We start from the raw sequence: 6000 nt of genomic DNA, 5'->3' as shown, positions 1-6000 counted from the left end.
GCTACGACACCAGGCTGCATCCAACGTCAGGGTGGACAGTGGTTGTAATGTTTTGGCTGATTAGTGTATTACGGACATTTCTCTTAGCGTAATGGGTAGAAGAATGGAGTGATTATATGAAGGTACATGTTTCCATTTCTTAATCGTTCATACTAATTAACTAAAAAGAAAAATAGTATGCAATTTCGAACACTGTTTACACAAATTGTGTAATCGAGTGTAAGATTAATGACATAGCTGGCGTAACTGCATATCGGCTTCTTGTAATGCAAATCTTTTTCTTCAAGCAGCAAAGCTGCGAAAGATGTGGTATCTTATGACAGAGAAAATATCCAGCCACAAAACCAATTTTTGGAGAGCGATTCTTAAAAGACGTAACTGAACATGAAATCATTACCTGTTCAGCATACGAAACGCCACAAACTAATGCAACTGCACCTAATAGTTACTATCCCAAAGTGTTTACAAGCAGTGATTACATTTTCTCAGTAAACTAACACAGTGTACTTCAACCAACAGTCAAAGAGTAAGGATGTAACGAGTAGGAGAGATGGGGGAAATAGCGGTCACTTAAGGAGAATGTCAAAAACTTGGGTCATAATTTCTTAAACTGCATATTTATACTCATTGAAATATATAAATTTTCCCCCTATTATGTGTCATTTAGGTCTCATGTACAAAGTGAACAGATGAAAATACTGTTTGACCGGCAGTACCCAGACATAAGGAAATCATTATGGAATTAAATTTAAATTTAAATGTTACATGGCCACAAACACGAAAAAATACAAATATAACATTATAATGAAAGAAACAAACTCTCAAATCAAGAAGAATGCGTACAGAATCACACTTAAACTCCTTATTATGGGATGTAAGAAATATGAAGTTCACAAAAATAATAGCTTGGTGAAATTTGATTAAGTGAATGTTTCCTGCTTGGTTCAAAGTTGTGTTTACACAAAAATCACACTTATAGTATTCTGGTCCATACCACCCTGAACAATCTGAATGTGCCCGTAAATTGCAGATTGTATATCTGTACCATATTTCACCGTTCTTTACATAGTCTGCACAAACTAGACTTTTCCCAACCAGTTTGAATATCGTCTTCCGAATTATCATCATACAGGTTGTTAATGTCACTCTCCAATGTAGTATCATCAAATGCAGCAATTAGATTCGTCCTGGGACCTACAGTTTTCTTCTGAAGGAGTGCTTTTCTCTTCTGCAAAGCATGCCATCCCTCTTTGTTTACCGTTGCCGCCTTCCTTGCCCTCATTTCTTCAGGAAGTGTCTTCATGGGGGACGCAGTTAGAATTAGTGAACGCTGCTGTTTCTTTATCTATTCTTTGGGGCCTCACTAGGACCAGACATGGAGATATTTCTGCAAATGACTTTCTTTTGCTGGCAAATATTGCATCCTTAGGGTCATTTGAGTTACTGAATCTTCCAGTCAGAGGATCTTCTTAGCGTGCTGGTTCTGCAGGTTTGGGAACTTCGGTGATTTATCTACTCGAGCCACAAGAGCTGCTGCCGAAAATCTTTTCTCAGTGGGTTCTCTATTGTGAGGAAACATTCCAATAGATCGGCATCCTGAAGTCACTTATGTAACGGTAGCCACATTTGAATATGCCTGGTTCAAAAGAGTTGCAAAGTCTAATTATCTTCAGGTGACATGTTTTCATGTAGATGTCACAAACCCTACTGTAGGCTTGCTTTATTGGGTTGAAAAAAGTGACGTCTAACGGTTGGAGCCTATTAAAGCAATGTGGAGGTACTGACACCATGGCTATTACATTTTCCCTGCATATTTCAAGGCTTCAATCGTTGAATGGCTATAGTGGTTGCCGAAGATTAAACAAACTGGCTTGCTTTTGCTCAGTTTTACGTTCTCCACAAAATGCCTTAGCCAGCTAGTGGAAAGTTGTTCAGCCAGCCGCTGTGGCCGATCAGTTCTAGGCGCTTCAGTCCGGAACCGCGCTGCTGCTACGGTCGCAGGTTCGAATCCTGCCTCGGGTATGGATGTGTATGATGTCCTTAGGTTAGTTAGGTTTAAGTAGTTCTAAGTCTGACTGGCCTCAGATGTAAGTCCCATAGTGCTTAGAAGCATTTGAACCAAAAGCTGTTCGTTCCTCTGACTGTTCTTGGAACAGTGTAGAGTAGTACCTAGTGGTCCTCCTTTTGCAAGAGTTGGTTTCATCCACTGCCTCAGGTATATTATCATAGGAGGAACAAATATTCCAGCAGACTCGTTAAGAAAATTACAGTAATGTTTTTGCGTCGTTCGCAGCTTGTTACAGAATCAACACGCTTCTGTCCTTTAGGAGTCAAAATGGTACCAGATTTTTTCACAGTGCCCATTCCCGTTTCAGCCATGTTGAAGATACAAGTTGAAGGATACTGGTGTTTTTCATAAAATTTTGCAACTTATCTTACAATGCGGACACTTCCTCCTTATTGAAGCCTCGAATCCGACTCACTCTAAGTCTGGCTTCCTTACAGAAACGGCGGGATTCCTCTTCACAAAACTCTCTAACCAATCTCTACCTGCAATACATGCATCAGAGTTGAAATTTTTAACTGTTTTCTTCATTTCAGGAAACTCATATGCAGCTTTTCTAAGGTACAAAAGACCGATGCCATAAAACATGTCTGCTAACTTCTTAACAAGTTCTGCAATTTCTTCCTCCTGCTGAACAGTCAATACCATTTCGCGACCCCCTCTTGAGACCTCCTCCATTCCCTTCTTTATTCTCCCTTGAAGGATGCTGAAAGGAATAATTTATTTTCATTTTGCCACTGACCTTATGGAACTCCCATCTTTGCAAGCTTTAATGGCATCTTGCAGCTGCTCTTGTGTCTATGTGGTTCTTGTTCGAAATTCTTTCACGATTTCTTGCGATCTAAATAAGAGTAAAATCAATACTAAATGGTTCAAATGGCTCTGAGCACTATGGGACTCAACTGCTGAGGTCATTAGTCCCCTAGAACTTAGAACTAGTTAAACCTAACTAACCTAAGGACATAACAAACATCCATGCCCGAGGCAGGATTCGAACCTGCGACCGTAGCGGTCTTGCGGTTCCAGACTGCAGCGCCTTTAACCGCACGGCCACTTCGGCCGGCCAAAATCAATACTGTTATTACGTGTGCCAATGCTGGTCGTGCGGGCAGTGCCAGTCATGCTGACCGCCGCAACCCTCACCCACAAGTCTGTATTCACTGATCAGCCTGAATATTATAATCACCTACCTAACAGCTGGTATGTCCACCTCTGACACTACTAACAGCGGCGACGCGTCGTGGCAAGGAAGCAGTGTGGCCTTGGTAGATCGCTAGAGAGAGCTGGCGGAACATATGTACACCCAAGTCACCTAATTCCCATAAACTACAGGAAGGAGGCGATGAGCTCTGACGCCACGTTCAATCACATACCAGATGTGTTCTATCGGGTTCAGATCTAGTGAGTAGGGTGTAGGGTGGGCAGGGGGGGGGGGGGTGAGAACAGAACATCAACTGGAAATCCGCACTCAGTTCCTTGAACCACGCCATGATACTCCTGGCCTTTTGACATGGCGCATTATCTTGCTGAAAAGTGCCACTGCCATCGGGAAACATGATCGTCGTGAAGGGTTGCATGTGTTTTGTAACCAGTGTACGATACTCCTTAGCCGTCATGATGCCCGCACGAGCTCCACTGGACCAACTGATTTCCATGAAAATGTTCTCCAAAGCATACTGCAGCCGCCGCCAGATTATCTCCATCAGTACAGGTGTCAAGGAGCTGTTCCCCTGGAAGTCGACTGGTTCCCGCCTTCCATCGACATGATGAACAAGGTATCGGGATTCATCAGACCATGCAACGCTCTGCCACTGCGCCACCGTATAGTGCTGATAGTCACGTACCCATTTCAGTCATGGTTACCTATGTCGTGGTGTTAACGTTGAAACATGCAGGGGTCGTCGGACGTAGAGGCCCATTGTTAGAAGTGTTTGGTTCACTGTGTGTTCAGACACATTTGTACCCCGCCCAGTATTAAAGTGCGATGTGAGTTCCGCAACAGTTCACGCCTGTCCTGTTTTACCTTTCTGCCCAGCCTTCGACGTCTGACATGTCTAATGAGGGGCCGCCGCCCAACCCCACGGCGTCCAAACGAGGTTTCACCTCGGTTTCGCCAGTTGTTAAAGACGATCACCACAGTACTCCTCGAACACCCGACAAGTCATGCAGTTTCCGAAATGCTCGTGCCGAGCCTCCAAGCCTTCACAATTTGCCCTCGGTCAAACTCATATAGATCACGCGCCTTCCCCATTCTACACACGAAAAGCACACTCACCAATACTAAAGACACCATATGTGTGTCTGACTAACAGCCATTGCTCGTCACGTGACACTGCTTTCGCCTGGATGGGTTTAACCCGACAGTAGGTCGGTGGTCATAATTTTCTGGCTGATAAGCGTATATTTTGCAAATTAGCTGAAACACTGCAATTGAGATTACTCATCAAATTGTCACTTTGATTTCCTGTACTCAGCGAAGATATAAATCATAAGTATTCTACAAACCTCATAATAAGATATCCACCTCGGTTATGTCACACAGCTAGAATTATAAAAAAACTGATTAAGTCTTTAAGAACTGTCTTACTTCTAAGCTAAGCGACACCGGAAGGCGACGGCTGACAGAGTTCACAGCAAATATTTACTACGACATCAAGCGATCGGCATTATCTGCGCCGTCGGAATTCCCCCATTCCCCCTGTATTGTATTTTATTGAATTGGGGACCTAGAAACGACAGAGAGACTCCGTCCTCACCGTAGCCCTCACTGGTACACAACCCCGCAGTGGACCCCTACCCCCCCCCCCCCCCCCCTCCCAGGAATGTCTCACACCAGACTAGTGTAACCCCAATGTTTACGTGGTAGAGTAATTATGGTGTACGCGTACGTGGAGACACTGTTGCGCAGTAATCGCCAACATAGTGTAACTGAGGCGGAATAAGGGGAACCAGCCGTCATTCGCCGAGGCAGATGGAATACCGCAAAACCATCCACAGACTGGCCGGCATACCGGACCTCGACATTAATCCGCCGGGCGGATTCTTGCCGGGGTCTGGCAAGCCTTCCCGCCCGGAAAGCAGTCCGTTAGACCGCACGGCTAACCGGGCAGTCTCCCATTCTTCTTGCTTGTGCGCCTGCAAACAGCCATTAAAACTCTCATCTAGAGGCAGTGTTTCAAAATTAGTAACACAAGGCTACTGGATCACCTACCAGTCATAAATTATTTGCTGTCGTATAATGACAATATTACGAAAAGGATAGACTGGTACTCGCCATATAGCGGAGATGCTGAGATGCAGATGGGCACAACAAAAAGACTGTTAAACGGGTAAGCTTTCGGCTAAAAGACCTTCATCCGAATTAGACAACACACACACACACACAGAGAGAGAGAGAGAGAGAGAGAGAGAGAGAGAAGAGAGACAGAGAGAGAGAAACACAGACACTCTCTCAACCACAAGTCAGACCCGCAGTCAGGATTCGAGTCCACGACTTCCGATAAAGCGCCTTAAAGTCTTGGCCCACTCGGCCTCCACAAGCGGAAGCCACACACGCTTATTTACAGACTTAAAGCGGCAAGAAGTTTTGAATGGCTCTTCCTTCAGAATGTCTCCACTGCGGCTCCTTTTGATAGAAATATATTTGCTTCTTTCTGAGGCATTAGCATAAGAACGGCAACCAGAAATCACATCGCGAGAAGTCTGTTGCAATGGCTCACTGGGAGCTTTCCATTCGAGACAAAACTGTGACTCTGACTGAGGAAGACAGGTTTCCAATTAAAGATGCTGGCAAAAGGTATGGCGTGCTACCTACTGCTACAAAGAGATGGTGGAGAACTATGTTAATTGGCACACTACTAACAGAGTTGCTGGATCACATAGGAAGAGTCTGAGTGCACACCACGAGTACAAAGAGCTTGTGAGTAAGACCCGAC

The sequence above is a fragment of the Schistocerca serialis genome, chromosome 3, assembly GCF_023864345.2.
Source record: "Schistocerca serialis cubense isolate TAMUIC-IGC-003099 chromosome 3, iqSchSeri2.2, whole genome shotgun sequence".
Lineage (NCBI taxonomy): Eukaryota > Metazoa > Arthropoda > Insecta > Orthoptera > Acrididae > Schistocerca > Schistocerca serialis.
The sequence above is the reverse complement of the archived record's forward strand: the minus strand, read 5'-3'. Positions refer to the sequence as shown.